Source organism: Helianthus annuus, chromosome 17 (genome assembly GCF_002127325.2).
Source record: "Helianthus annuus cultivar XRQ/B chromosome 17, HanXRQr2.0-SUNRISE, whole genome shotgun sequence".
NCBI classification, from domain to species: domain Eukaryota; kingdom Viridiplantae; phylum Streptophyta; class Magnoliopsida; order Asterales; family Asteraceae; genus Helianthus; species Helianthus annuus.
In genome coordinates, this window is record NC_035449.2 from 51486827 (window position 1) to 51503727 (window position 16901).

General features: G+C 36.1%; 1 long non-coding RNA gene and 1 other non-coding gene across 2 annotated transcripts; one reads left to right on the top strand and one right to left on the bottom strand.

Annotated features, from left to right (window-relative positions):
* Window positions 1–2375: 2375 nt before the first annotated feature.
* LOC118489658 lies at window positions 2376–2482 on the bottom strand. The gene has a single exon (XR_004887675.1). It is a non-coding gene; the product is annotated as a small nucleolar RNA R71 (small nucleolar RNA).
* A 12360-nt stretch (window positions 2483–14842) lies between these two features.
* On the top strand, window positions 14843–16508 carry LOC110920589. The gene is made up of 3 exons (XR_002581793.2): window positions 14843–14984; window positions 15497–15563; window positions 16341–16508. It is a non-coding gene; the product is annotated as an uncharacterized LOC110920589 (long non-coding RNA).
* The last annotated feature ends 393 nt before the right edge of the window (window positions 16509–16901 follow it).

The window sequence follows — 16901 nt, forward strand, 5'->3', positions numbered from 1 at the left end:
CTTCTTGGTTTGGTTCTAGCATTTGTTGGTCTGGGAACAAAGGTAACAGTGGTGGTTCAACTATTTGGTTTAGATTAGAGTTCATTGCGGTAGTGGCTAGCATATAGAAATCTGCCAACTGCCTATCAAGTTCCTCTTCCCACAGTGGTCTATTGAATGCTTCCTGAGTTTGGGCATTTACTTCCTTATTGGCTTTTGCTATCGCTCTTTGTTGTTGTAATTTCTTCATCCTCTTTCTTCTCTCACGCGCTCCTCTATTAAACCATTCTCTCTTTTTAGAAGGGAATGGTTCCTCAGACTGTGCCTTAAAAATAAATAGTCCTTCCTCAGTATCTGCTGAGTATCCTGAGGGATTTGGCTGAGATGAGGTTCCTTCATCTTTTGGGGAACTAGCTAATTGACGACAAGCGTCGGATGTACCTTGCTCACTCATACTGTAAACTAACAAACTGTCAAATAACACAAAACAATAATATACCTAATTACACATAATCACATAAATTATTTCCTAACATAGTTTATTTAGAATTTAAGTGTCAGAAGAACACTTCGTTGGCTTAAACCAGTGGCTGTAGCTGTAGCTCTGATACCACCTTCTGTCGCAGCCCCCGACCCCTGCCCCAGAGGCGGGCGGCCGCGAGCGATTATGCAGAGCGGGTGGTATCAGTGTTTATTAATTTGGCAGCGGAAACGAGACATCAGGACCGTAGTTAGGAAATATTTTATAAGAGTTAAAACACCAAACTTTTTATAATAAATAAATAGGGATAAAACCCAAGTTTTCATTACAATACATTTATAGAGATAAGCCCTAGTTTATTGAAAACAAAACTCCTTTTTATTTAGGTAACTTTTATAGCCACTTTTCCAAGCTTGCAGTGCTCTCCAGCTGGCTTCTATTAGCTTCACAGTAAGTTACATGAAACGCGTTTTATCAGCAAGAAATACTGGAGAGTGCATCCCAGTTTAATCAAAACAGTTTTGTAACTTCACAGTATTAAGAGCGATTACAATGTTTATTTCTACACAATTACTCATTCAGTACTGTCAACACCTGACTTGTGGGTCATGTTACTCATTGGCTAACTCTTTGTCCAATAGTAACGGATTAAAATAATGTATACAAAACCCCAACATACCAGCAGTAATTGTAGAATACATAGACTTAATCACTGTTAATTATAATTGAAAACATTTGAGGTTTTATAAAAAGAGAATGACTCACATTCTTTACTTAGGTCAAACTAAAGTTTCCTGGTGTATCTCCAGGTTATTATCTATTAAAAATTAAACAATGCACACGTGTTAGTAAGATAATCCAAATCACATTAACCATACAACTCGAGACAAAACTCCAATGACTGAGTCAGGCAGAGCCTTGACATTCATTACGGATTCCTAGATCAATCGGGTGTAACACGAGACAGAACTCCAACGACTGAGTCAGGCAGAGCCTTGACATGCATTACAGAGCCCGAGATCGATCGAGTAGGGTAACAATAACGTAATCGGGGGTTATAATACTTACAACGAGGCAGAGCTTCGCTTTTTAGGGGTGTTATATCCCGAGCAATATTACTATAACTTTGAGAGAGAAAGAAAGATTTTGGAGACGTTAAACTGAGGCCTGAGGCCCCTTTTATAGTGCTGATCGGAGGGCGGCTCGTGGCCCGCGACGCCCCCTTGTTCCTCTCTCGCGGCCAGCGAGGCCAGTAGGTTAGGATCTAGCTCTTGGTGAGTCAAGGGTGTAGCCTTGATACGTAACAGGACACGTGGCACAAAGGTGTGCCGCCTGGTGGCACTGAGTCGCGCCTCGCGACAGCCTTGGAAGAACGGGTCGCAGCCCGCGAGGGCTTCGTATATTTATTTTTATTGGATTTTTTCAAATATTAAGGTATTTTAGGCTCGTTTCTCGTATACGGGGTAAAATAGGGACGTTTAGGGTTATGTTAAGGGGTTTTAGTAAGGTTGTTATAGCTTCGGGGGATCAAATCCCGATGGTGGATCAACGTACCCTAATGGATTACCTACGGCCAACGGTCGGTAACCTCGGAGCCGCCATCAATATGCCGAACGTCGATGCCAACAACTTCGAACTTCGGCCGCATTTGATCCAAATGCTCCAAAATTCCGCAACATTCCATGGCCCACCCGATAAAGATCCCCATTTACATATTACCAACTTTTTGGAAATATGTGACACTTTCCGGATCAACGGAGCATCAAACGACGCCGTCCGCCTCTGAATGTTCTCATTTTCACTAAAAGACCGAGCCTAGGCTTGGCTCAACACCCTCCCAAGTGGATCGGTAAACACTTGGGATGAACTTGCCCAAAAAATTCTATATAAGTATTTCCCACCCTCTAAAACCGCTAAATTAAAGACTGAAATAAATACATATTCACAAGAGGACGGGGAATCCTTATATGAAACTTGGGAAAGATTCAAGGAGCTATTGAGGAAATGCCCTCATCATGGTCTCGCAGTGTGGCAACAAGTATCCACTTTCTATAATGGATTATTGCCACACACGAGACAAACACTCGACTCAAGCTCCTGGGGACTTCTAGGTAATAGACGCCCAAATGAAATCTATAATCAAATTAAGGAAACTGCTCAAAACAATTTTCAATGGCACACCCCCCGAGGCTCAAAATCTATTGCCCCAGGCGCCCATAAAGTAGACGAGAACACCTCTTTACAAGCCCAAATCGAGGCCCTATCCTCAAAAATCAAAAATTTAGAAATCGCAAAAACATCAGTTATGGCTTGTGAAGGGTGTGGTGGGCCACATGAAAATTAGAGTTGTATGAAAGAAATGGAAAACCAAACGGAAGTGGTAAACTACATTGATAATCGACCTAGACCGTCGGGTCCCCCCACGGGTACCTACAACCATGGTTGGTGTAACCACCCTAACCTTGGTTGGAGGGAGCCCAGGAATAGTAGTAACCAACAAAATCAAAATCAATGACCAACATTTCAACAACAACCAAGAAATGAGTCACAAAATTTCACTCAACAACAAGGGGGCTGGGAGAGGCTTGAAGACCTCATCACACGCCCCATCTCAGAGACCGACAAAAGGTACTCGGATCGGTTCCTAGAAATGGAATCCGACATTAGAAACCAACGATCTAGTATTGAAAACATTGAAAAACAAATAAGCCAACTAGCCCAAAGTTTCTCCGAGAGACCACAAGGCGCATTACCTAGCAATACCGAAACCAATCCAAAGGCGCAAATACACCTCATAGCATTAAGAAACCGAAAAGTAGGTCCCGAGGAAACACCAATACCCCCAACCAACAACAATCCACCCAACCAAACCACAAACTCACCCTCATCTAACCAAGAAACAACCATCCCACAAAATTCTAAACCTACCAAAAACCCCTCGGTACCCTACCCGGTCGGTTACTTCGCCAAAAGACCGATGAGCAATTCACAAAATTCATAAGCTTACTAAGGCAATTGCATATCAATCTCCCATTTGTAAAAGTCCTCACTCAAATGCCAAAATACTCAAAATTCATGAGAAACTTCCTCACCCACAAAAGAAAGATTGAAACTTTGTAATTGGTCAACCTAAGTGAAGATTCCTCAGCCGTACTACTTAATAAGCTCCCACAAAAGAAGATCGACCCCGGAAGCTTTACCATCCCTTGCTCCATTTGGGGATCACCCATACGAAATGCAGTAGCCGACCTTGGGGCTAGCATCAATCTTATGCCTGCGTCAATGTTTGACCGACTCAGACTAGGAAAAACGAGCCCCACAAAAATGAGCATACAACTCGCTGATAGGTCTGTCAAATACCCACAAGGTGTCATCGAGTATCTATTGGTAAAAGTCGGAGAATTTGTCTTTCCGGCCGACTTTGTCATACTCGACATGGAAGAAGACACCAAAGTTCCCCTCATTCTAGGAAGACCATTCCTCGCCACCGCTCATACCATGGTCGATATGAGTGACGGAAAGTTAACATTGAGGGTTGGAGACAAGGAGATGAAATTCAGGGTTGGAGAAAGAGTAGAGGACGACATGGTCAACTACATGGATGTCATAGACTCAAGCTTGGATGACGCTCTCCGATGGTGCAACACGGGATGCGAGACATCCCGCTCGGGTAACATATGACTGGCTTTGGGTCTAGCCAAGGACCCTTATAAACGTGGCGCGCCACAGAGGCATTCCGCGGAACTATCCTTAGTGTTAATTTAGTTTAACTTTTATGTTTTCTAGTCTAGTCTTACTTTTCAGGAATAAATCACACTCGAAAAGATGAAAGTTGCCAAAGGGATGTTAAAACCACACCCCATGCACGTAATAGTGTCTTCCGACAACTTTTTCAGCTTCCCAGCATGTGCAGCATGGGGTCGTGCCCAACCCAACACGCCTCGTGCCCAGACTCTGGAGAAAACAGTGTCTGGTCAGGTAACTGGCCATGGGTCGTTCCCAGTGGACACGCCCCATGGTCAACCTTCTGTTCAATTTTGTTACTGGCACTCTGACCACGGGGCTGTGCCCAGACCAAACGGGCCCGTGGCCAGATGCCCAGTAACACAAAATCTTGTTTTTAACACGCTTTTACACATTCGAATCAACCTAAAAAAGTATTTTTGGACACATTGAGGACAATGTGTAATTTAAGTATTGGGGGAAGCTAAAACCTTGAATCTTACTCATATTGGAACCGCTAATCACCCCAAATCTTTTCAAAAATTTTCATTCTTTTTACTTGTCTTGGTTTAATTTGGGAATAACAAGTTCTAAAAAGGTTATGTTTTTACAAATTTACAACTGATAGTGTCGTGAAAAAAAGAACCAAATAAGAAAATAATAAAAAAGGCATGACAAATTTTTTTAAAATTTGATTATATACAGTTGTTCACACTATAAACCCATTTCCACAATAAGTGAGTTTTGAGCCTTTATTGAGCATACATGCATACATCTTTAAACTAAATGCCCATTTTCGTTTCTTGTGTGAATAGCCGATTGGTTCTTACGACTCTAGAACTTGCCAAGACGATACATTCTCGGTCCTTACCAACTTAAACCCAAGTAAGTAAATGATGGAGGCATTATGACTAACTTTTTCTTTCAAAACCATTGTTTTCCTTCTTATTTCTCCCTTACCTAAAATCCCCTAGTTAACCCCTTTGAGCCTAAACCTTTTCATTTCAAAAACCCGTAATACAAACACCCATTACCCACCAAAACCTTTTTCCTTTCAAACCCATTTGTTTTAGTAAAAAGCTCGGTTATCTTGTGACATGAAAAAAAAAACGAGAGAGAGAATTTTGCAATAACTAAACAAGTTCCTCAAAAATCTTGTTTGAATATGCTTAGTTTGAATAAATGTCACAAAAACAAAAGAAAAGGTTTTACGACAACCGACGCTTATTACGCTTTTCGCCATTTCGCTAACTACTAACCCAAAAACCACCTACCCTTAGCGCAAGCCTAACCCTTTCCAAAGTCCTCTTGATATTTACGAAGGTTTATAGTTAAAAAGAAAGAGGTTTGATCGCTTGACAAGCATATGGTAGAAGTAAGTCCCATGCCGGAATCGAGTGTTTCACAAAAATACACCTTCGGCCGAGTGTTGAGTGATCTCCCGTGAGGTATGTGAACTTGTATATAAATAAATAGATTTTTAAAAAGGCATGCTATGCCCAAATAAATAATTTTTCTTAACAAGTTGTTCTAAACAAAATCATGACGAATATAATTGTAAATAAAATAAAAATAAAATTAAATAAAGATCTTGGATTCCCGACATTCAAGATTCGCCACAAAACTTCTTCTCTACCTATTCCATTTAGGTGTGTAAGCCACATTTAAAGAGTTTTGCTTGAGGACAAGCAAAGATTCAAGTGTGGGGGTATTTGATGTGTACAAAATGCAACATATAAATTACATAAATAGAGGCATAAAACCAACATTTTTTTTAGTACTAGTGTTGGAAAAAGAGCATTTCTTTCTTTCTTTTGAATTTACATGATCAAATGAGCTTAAAAGAACAAAAGGAACAAATAAGTAGCCAAAAACCAACATAAATACAAGAAGAAGGAATAACGTGACATGCCTGACCCCTCGGCAGTATCTCCCAAGACAGAAACAAGAAACAGAAGCTGACCAAGGGGCCGTGCCCAGCCAGGCATGGGGCGTGGTCAGACCTCACACAACAAGACAAATCCTGCAGAAGCTTCTACGCCCACCACGGGGCCGTGCCCAGCTCACCATGGGGCGTGGTCAACTCTCAGATGTGCAGAATCTTGATAGTACAGCAAAGAGTTGACCACGGGGCCGTGATCGGAGCATTGTTCTGACTATAAATAGGGGTATTTGGTTCACTTCAAAGGCATTCCTTGACAAACCACTTCTCTCTCACTTTGCCACCACTACAACACCAACACCCACCACCATCATCCATCTTTCATCTTTAGAGTATGTAGTAGTCTCGGGATCCAAGATTGATAGTAAGAGTTCTTGTCAATCAAAGGCCATGCTTGGCTAATCTCTTACATCACTTGGTGAAGACAAGTCTTTAATGTATTACTTTTGATTTTTAATCTTTCGGCACTTTTTAATTGGGTATGTATTAATGACTTTAATAACTAGTTTCTTATGTTGAAAGTGAATTTTCTTTACCATTTTCTCATGATGTCGTTGATTTTCTCATTCGTGTCTTTACGGTCTTTATAAAGCGTGTTAACTACCTGGAAGGGGGTTAGAAGGGTGGTTTGGTAAAGTTCTTGTCTCGTTCAGTGTATAGATGCTGCGAGGACTTGGTTCAAGCTTACTAGGATCTCCTTCAATGCCCCAAAGGTATTGGATGGCGGGGGTGCGAATAGCTTGAACCCCTCATATGTAAACTACTATTGAAACATTAAACCAGCTTCTTGGGATTGTATCCTTGCTGACTCAAACGACTTAGCCGAGGGTAACGTCACCTTCAAAGGAGGGGCCTACCACTTTTCGCATTAATAACTTATTTAATTATCTTTCAATATTCCGACCCTTTGGGATTGTATCCCTAATGACTCAAACCACTGGGTTGAGGGTAACGTCACATTCAAAAGTGGGGCCTACTACTATAACTAAGCTAATCTCTTAAAAAGTCCGAAAATGCAAAAATCATCAAAGGGTACAAGATGAGTTGGATCCAAGTGATTCTATCTTGTCTATTTGTTTTTCATTTTATTTATCTTTTGATTTTTAGATTTATTTTCATGTTTAAAAACCTTTATAAAAAATTTAGATCGATTAAACGTTGACGATAAATCGGTATTAAAAGCTCTTGTGTCCTTGGACCACCTCGGTATCTTACCAACACTATACTACGCTCGCGATTGGTGCACTTGCCCAAGTGTGTGTTTAGTGTTAGTACAATATCGTGTTTTATAAATTTAAAACTTGACTAATGCGTAAAATGAACTTAAAATATTAATAAAATCATACCACGCTCAACGCACACTAATTAATTAAAAAAAATATAAACCAAATCCAATTTATAACCCAAAGTAAATCTAATTGCTTGTTGATGAATTAAAATATAAATCAATTTCGTTGTTACCTTCAAAATTGGAAAAAGGAAAAGATAATAGGTTTTGATTTTTTTTTCTTCTGTCGTGATTTTCAAAATTGGAAAAAGGAAAAGATAATAGCTTTTTGATTTTTTTTTCTTCTGTGGTGATTTGAGAAATTAAAATATAAACCAATTTCGTTGTTACCTTCAAAATTGGAAAAAGGAAAAGATAATAGTTTTTGATTTTTTTTCTTCTGTCGTGATTTTCAAAATTGGAAAAAGGAAAAGATAATAGCTTTTGATTTTTTTTTTCTTCTGTGGTGATTTGAGAAAAATCCAGAAATTAATGAGAAAAATAATTGTGTTTTTTATTTTTGATATCTTCATTCGTGATTTGAGAAAAATCCAGAAATTTGTTATAATTTTGTGTTTTTTTGGTAGAATTTGAAAAGCTTATTGACAAAATTATAACTTGTATTATAAAAGCTCAACTGCATTTGAAATTGACAAGTGGCATTTTATGGAGCCTTTTGCATTAGAAATTGACAAGTGGCATTTTATGGGACCTTTTATTAGAATTTAATTTAAAGAGGGTCTAATTACGGTTTTTTAAATTCTAATTTAAAAATTAAAATAAATCTAATTACTTGTTGATTAATTAAAAAAATATAAACCAAATCCAATTTAAAAACCAAAGGAAATCTAATTACTTGTTGATTAATTAAAAATATAAACCAATTTCGTTGTTACCTTCAAAATTGGAAAAATGAAAAGATAATAGTTTTGATTTTTTCTTCTGTAGTGATTTTCAAAATTGGAAAAAGGAAAAGATAATAGCTTTTGATTTTTTTTTCTTACGTGGTGATTTGAGAAAAATCTAGAAATTGATGAGAAAGATAATTATGTTTTTGATTTTTGATATCTTCTTCTTGATTTGAAAAAAAATCAAGAAATTAGTTAAAATTTTGTATTTTTTGGTAGAATTTGAAAAGATTGTTGACAAAATTATAACTTGTATTTTAAAAGCTCAATTGCATTAGACATTTGCAAGTGACATTTTATGGTAGGGGTGTGCACGGTTCGGCTCGGTTCGGTTATTAGCATTATCCGTAACCGTAACCGAAGTCATCGGTTAATCGGTTCGGTTAATTCGGTTAATTTGTCGGTTTTCGGTTCGGTTCGGTTAATTTTCGGTTGATAACCAATTCAAACAAAGGCTAATTTTTTGGCTTAGAAATACATGTAATGGAGGTATAAATACATGAAATAGATGTATAAATACATGAAATGGATGTATAAATAAATGAAATGGAGGTATAAATGCATGAATAGATGTTTAAATAAATGAATTGAATGTATAAATAAATGAAATGAAGGCAAAATCAAATGAAACAGGGGTATTATTACATGAAATTAAAGTATAAAACATGAAATATAGGGCTGTAAACGAACCAAACGTTCAGCGAACAGTTTGTGAACAGTTCGACGGGAAGTTCGTTTATGTTCGTTCGATTTGCTTAACGAACGAACACGAACAAAAAATTTTGTTTGGATAGCTTAACGAACGAACACGAACACAGGTCTCGTTCGTTCGATTGCGTTCGTGAACGTTCGGTAATATGTTCAGTTACGTTCGTTCATGTTCGTTTGATAATATTAAAAAATAATAAACCTTTAATCTAAACATATTGAAAACTTGAAACCCTAGTTAGCTAAAATTTGGACATTCTATGACATTTTTGGGGATAATTATATATAAGTTAGTTAAACTTGATTCATCGTTTGGTGGTGTAGTAGACTTCTTGTGTTTTGATTTATCATTTGATGGTGGTATTAATTACTTATATCCAATATTTAAGGATAACAATGTTTTTATTTTTTATAATTTTCAAGTTAAATGTTCGTTTGTGTTAGTTTTTATTTGCTTGCGTTCGTTTGTGTTCGAGGCCAGTGTTCACGAACTATTCGTGACCAACTGAATTTCCTTAACGAACGAACACGAACATAAACTTATATTCGGTATGTGTTCATGAACAGTTCGCGAACATGTTAAAATCCTTAACGAACGAACACGAACATGGCCTTGTTCGTATTCGTTCGGTTCGTTTACAACCCTAATGAAATATATGAAATAGATGTATAAATGCTAGAAATATATAAAAAAATAAATGATTCGGTTCATTTCGGTTAATTTCGGTTAACCGATGGTAAAAAAAATATCCGTTAACCGACTTTCGGTTAATTCGGTTTCGGTTAATTTCGGTTCGGTTTTAATTAACGGTTCAGTTATTGCACACCCCTATTTTATGGAGTCTTTTGCATTAGAAATTGACAAGTGACATTTTATGAAACCTTTTATTAGATTTAGATTTTCAAACACTTATTTTACTTCATTTTTTATTGATGTCAAATTATGTTATAAAATAATTATACTTAATTAACTTATTGTTTTATTATTTAATAAATGTTATTTTGTTATATTTCATTATTAGGTTAGAACCCCGTGTAATACACGGATTGAATAAATGTAATTTTATATACCAAATAATAAAAAATATCTTTAAAAACCTCGTTTATTACACGGGTTGAATAAATGTAATTTTATATACCAAATAATAAAACAATATATCTTTAAAAATGTTGTTTATTACATGGGTTGAATAAATGTAATTTTATATACCAATCAATAAAAAGTTATATCTTGTTATATCTTTATAAACCCCGTGTATTGTACGGATTGAATAAATCTAATTTTATATACCACATAATAAAAAAAGTTATATTTTTAAAAACCCGGTGTATTACACGAGTTGCATAAATGTAATTTTGTATAGTAAATAATAAAAACATTAGATCTTTAAAAAACCTCATTTATTACACAGGTTGAATGAATCTAATAAAAAAAATATATCTTTAAAAAAACTAACGAATATACTCGATATATGATAGATGGGGTGATTGCGGTGATGGTTCTTATAAATGTCACGTAAACATAGTGAATACCGTATTTGAGTTGAGAGTTGAATACGAAAATAAAAGTATAGAACCAATAGACATTGATTAATGTTTTTGTTTACCCCTTATAAACATTTTTGAAATAAGTTCTACTCTTAACTACTTTAGTTTAATAAAATAAATACACCATTTACATTATATTAATTTATAGAGTAAATAACGATTTGGCCTCTGTGGTTATATCATTTTTACCTTTTTAGCACCAAAAGGAATCTTTTAACATTTGAGTCCCCAACGTATTTTATTCTAACCCTTTGGCCCCAAACGTATTTTTTTTCTAACCCTTTTGCCCCCAAAAATTAAATGGATGGGGTTAGTGTTAGGGGCCAAAAGGGTTAGAAAAAAAGACGTTGGGGGCTCAGATGTTAAAAGATTTTTTTTTGCTAAAAGGGTAAAAGTGATATAACCACAGGGGCCAAAATCGTAATTTACTCTAATTTATATTTAGTGTACGTCTTTTGTTAATTTCAGGATAAATAATTTTGAAATCTAATAAATATTTTAAAATATTATATTATCTCCTATACGAATTGTGTAAAGTTATATTAAATTTAAAATTTTAATTATCTTTTAATTAATATTTATTATTTATAATTAAGTAGATAACTCCAATGAATGACATGTGTCCACTTATTAGTTTCTTTTATTATAGTAGATAGATTTAATAAATGTTATATTCCTACGATTTATATTTTAAAATATATATTGATAGACATAGTAAAACTCATGTCGATGGGGAGGTTTTTTATATAATATTACTAGGTTATAAACTCGTATACTACACGGGATCAGGTAAAAAAAAGGTTACAATAGAAAATATTTATAATAAATAATAATTACAATTACATTATATGTAATAACTAAAATTACATATCAATGTTAAGTCTATAATTTACAAATTTATTAACACAAATACAAATGATATATATCTAAAAGCTTCTTTGTAAATAACATTGGATGTCCAACTTTAAAGATTGTCGTTTTTATCAATAACTAACAGTTATTTATCCTTACTTTTGACTCTAAAAAAAGTCATGTATAAACCATGTGAAATCACTGGTTAATTTAAAAACAAACAAACTTTAGATAACAATTGTCCTTTAATTTTATTTATTTTCCTCGTGAAACATGTAGCAAGAGAAAATTGTCTTTTTTTATTTCGTGTATTACAATAAGACCGAATAAATGATAAAATGTTAAATGAAAATATATACATATTTATAGAATTTTTTTAGATTGTTATTTTTGAAATTGAGTTCTTTTAAATTTATATGTTTTTTATATAAACGTATTATTAAATTCAATAGTAAACTTGTTATAAAGGAGGTACATAAAAAGATTTTAAATCATAAAACTAAAATTATGGATAATAATGAAAATTAGTTTGGAGATAATTTAAGTATGAATTTAAACTTGAAATTATATCAATTACCATAAAATGCGATATTGAATATTTGACTTATCAAAAAATCTGGTATTCATTATTATTAATCATGAAAGAATTATTTGTAGATTTATAATAAGTGATATCCATTATTAAAATAAAATAAAAGTAAAAATTGTGATATTAAAGAAGAGTTTACCAAGTAACATTAATTTGAATCATTATTAAAAATTAGATTAGATTAGATGGGTTCATACACCTAAGCAACAATTAAAAAACACCAACATGCCTTTGATTCCTTTTTAAATCAAAAATTTTTAATTGCAATATAGCTAATCATAATAAAATAATTTCCATTTTTAATAGGACATCTCTTGAGACGACGGTTCGACCTCTGGTCCGTCCGTTCTTGTAGAGCGGCTACCTACCCTTGGTGTAGCAGGGGAGCCAGAGGCAGGTAGTGTCACATCCCAACTGATGGCGGAATCATCGGGGCGCGGCACTATGCGAATCAGATTGCTCAAGAGAATCCGTAACAACTATCTAGCGATAATATTTATTACATTCGTTATCCCATACTAACAAATAATACAATCACGTAAGTTATCACAGATTTCTTGTGCTCTCGAACAATACAAATCCGACAACCTAGATTTTAGGCGAGTTTCTAGACTTCCTAGCTTGATTTGATGTAGGTAGTGATCTAACCTGCAACATACGTTAAAACAACGTGAATACAAAAGTATTGGCGAGTATACAAGTTTTGATAGTGTAGCGTAAAACAGATAAAAATGCTGCGAATTACCAAATACATAAACGGGATACCTCAACATACATGCAGAAAGACAGATACTACCAGCTAAGTCACTCGAGCTGCGATTGCGATTGTTATTCATCCTAACTAGACCCCGTCGGGTGCTATAGTACTATACTAGGTAAGGCGGGACCTCGCGAGTATAAGTCCTAACACATATGTAACTAGCATCACGTGTAAATATGCATAACAGTTATTCACAAGTGATAAATAGATTAATTGAATAATTCGTTTGATAAGTTCGATTTACTAGGAACGTATGTTACACCCAAAATGCGATTAAAAGGGTTCGAGTATACGCACAGTGCGTATTTAGCGAGGACACAACTTGACTGGGTTAATTTGGAGTGCGCCTGATTTAGTATGATCACGGGATGGTAGCGTAAGCGAGGTGCGGTGAAAAGTTGGATAATAGGGCTAGTGGCAACCCGATTGGATGAGCCGGATTGGCTGACATGCTGACTAGTCGGTTAGCATGTTACCCGATCGGTTGACATGCTGACCGGTCGGTTGGCATGTTATCCGATCGGCTGACATGCTGACCGGTCGGTTAGCATGTTACTCGGTCGGCTGACATGCTGACCGTTCGGTTGGCATGTTATCCGATCGGCTGACATGCTGACCGGTCGGTTAGCATGTTACTCGGTCGGCTGACATGCTGACCGTTTGGTGGGCATGTTATTCGATCGGCTGACATGCTGACCGGTCGGTTAGCATGTTACCCGGTCGGCTGACATGCAGACCGTTCGGTTAGCATGTTAACCTATCGGCTGGTTTGAGGTTGATTTGCCGTTCGATTCCTCTCGATTAAGTCACTCTCATTTGTTTTTGAAAAAGTTACCGGTCGTATTTACTGATACGGCGTGACATCATGTTAAACAAATGAAATTCCACCAGTTCCGACCCGTCCTAACGGTCGGGAACCACCCCGTTCCATCAGTTTGGGCCGTTCTTGATGGTTTCTCCATGTTTGATTTGAAATCACGCAAAACTTTGGTTAGATACTTAGATCTTTCGGTGAATTTGTTACAGAACACGTGGAAATCACTCAGATCTGAGTTATTCATGGTAAGATGGAGTCATACTTTGAAGTTCATATGAACTCTTGATGACATCATCTTTGAATACCTCAAATCCGTAGATTTCACGGTTGAAAGTTGGTTTTTAAAAGATAGAAAGGTGTGGAATCGAGTGTAGATCATAGAAGTACAAAGTTTAAGTTGAAAACTTACAAGATTTGCGAGAAAACAAGCGAAAATGGCGAAGTGGCGTCTGGTCGAACGAGAGCAGTCACCTCAACTGTTGTTGAGGTGACGTATGAGGTATTTATAGGCAAAGGGAGAAGGAAGAAGGAGGTTTGGGCCATCCGATCGGACAGGGCCATTCGATCTGCCAGGGTCATCCGATCGGCCAGAGTCATCCGATCGGCCAGCGTCATCCGATCGGACAGGACCATCCGTTCGGACATGGCCTTTCGTCCGGCTGGGCTTTATCGTTTTGACTTGAGCGTTACACCGTTTCGTATTAATTATTCATAAGGGCCGTATGTATGTATTCATATTATATATTTAATTATCCAAAGTTGCGATACAATAACCGGGTTTTGATTCAATCGTGCGATTATTTTGCGACGCTTCACGGTCATCGAGGAGGGTAGAATAGGTCCTCTCTCAATGTCATCGTGAACGTTAATGTGTGCGATGCGCTGCGCGTTTTGAGTAATGAGTTGCACTGCGACATATCACGGCTATCAAGGTGGGTAGAATTGGTCCTCACTCGACATCTTCGTGGTTGTCAGCAAGTACAATGTGATGTGATAGCGATAAAATATGTGATAGTATGCGAAAATATTGTGTAACACCCCGAAAATATAAATCTTCATATTAAAAATTTAAAAGTATAAATAAACAAGAGTCAACCAACTAGGAATTTAAACCTAGTTAATTACAAGTCTTGAAATAACTCATAATAGGGTTAAAACACTCAAACTTACGGATAAATCAAAGTTGAGGGTCTAAACTTGTCAAAACTGAAACTTTGATTACTAATAGTAACCAAAACAAAACCAAACACCCCAAAACTGGATGTCTGGTCGAACAAAGGGCAGGGGGCGACCATAAGGATTTCTTCAAACCCTAGTTTCATAGCAAATCTCCAAATTGAAGCTTCAAATCTGCCCTAAATCAAGTCTTGAACATAAATTAGTGATCCCCTTGTAGTAAGGATCATAAAGGTATGTAAAATTTTGGTATTTTGTTCCATCTTGAATTTCAGATTAGATAGGAGAAACTGAAATTTAGCCTAAATATGTGATGCATGAATGAATCTGAAGTAATATGACGTTTAGGGTTAAACCCTAGATGATTATTTGTGAAAATCATTTCATGATACTTAGAAGAAATTATAATCACCATTGTAGGTGATTTATGATATTGTAAAGACTAGACAAGCACTAGGATTATGATTTCTAATCTAGTGAAAAGCTGAATTGTATGATGAAATTCAGTAATTTGAATGTTTAAGTGTGTAAAATTTGCTTAATTGAAGTGAATTTAGATGTAAATAACATGTCAAGAACCTAGTAATTTTTCATGTAGAAATCTGATCACTAGGTGTTTCTAGAAACGCCTAAGTAAAGATCAAAGTGTTAGTAATCGGACAAAACGCATATTTGATTTCAGTAATATATTGTCCGTTATTGTGTATAAAAGAGTTCTAAAATTTGATATGAACGGAACTCTTTAGGTAAAGAATCCGGGTCATCTAGTGGACAAGCCGGGGGTGATACACGCTTAAAGGGTGCGCTTTGAAGGTACGTAATTTGTAGTTTCGCTAAATTTCGTTTATTTTAAGTCCATGTTGTTATATCGAAAATTTGTAAACAAGGAAAAACTCACTAAGTCACAAAAGTGACAAGGTGAATTAGACAAGTAAAACGGGTCAAAAACATGAGCCCTTATCAAGGGATGAAAACTCGGAACATTCACTTGTTGAATGAGTCCGGAAAGCATGGTTAAGGTCGTGAAAACAAGCATGATGACTATAGCACAAGCGACCCTCGAGAGGGAAGCAAATGCTCATACTTGATAATTGTTGAAGCATGGAAATAGTCCTATGCTTTGGGGGTGGTATAATGCAATCTTGGGTAATGGGTTGGATAAACGAAACAAGGAAATCAGGGACAAGCTGTTGGCATCTCGGTTTCCGTGATGTAAAATTTACATGGTTAGGTCCGAAATTTTATTACGGACTCATAGGAAAAAGAATCAGTAAAAACGGACCACCGAGTAATGAGTTATGACCTTTTAAAACTGGAAAATAGTGAATTTCCGGAACTGGGCAAAAATGCAGGTTTTAAACCTGCACCTGCTGGAAAATGGGTTCCCCCGCGCCACACGGAGGAATCCTTTGAAGACCCCGTGACACGCGAGAACCGTCGCGACACGCGAACGGTGCAACGTTTTCCGTCGCGACATGCGGCGGAACCAAATCAGGAAAATTTTTATTTTTTTTTTATTTTCATGTTGGAACTTGATTTCATACTTTCTAATGTTGTCAAAACTAATATTTTGAATGGTTTTGACCTTAGGTACGACTCGTGGTCATGGATGTTGATCAAGCAATGGGGTGCAAGAACCGAACACACATTTTGAATGCTTCCGCGATTATCTATTCAAGCTAGATGTTGATGTTGTTTTTGAAACATTGTTAAATATTATGTTTTAAACCAGTTAGTACGCTTTGTCACTCTTTAACTTAACTTTGTAAAAACCAAGAAAACATGTTTTGTTATATAAAATGTATGTATTTTCCATGAAGAAATATTAAGATTTGCAATGAGTGTTACAAGTTGGTAATCAGAGCTCAAGGTTGTCAATAAGTGTTTGGTTCAAGCTTGATCAAACATCCGGTAAGACTTAATTGTTTAAGTAAAATTAGAGAATATAGAAATAAATCATGAACAAATATGCATGAAAAAGAGTGTGTAAGCTCACTCAAACACAAGAAATGCATGAAACAAGAACGATTGAATCAAGTTATGAACTTGATTGAATCAAAACAAGTAAAGCATGTGTTATAAATGAAATGTTTAACAATATATGTAAACATTTCAGTAATAAAGATGGCGGATGGAGGTAAGGATGATGCG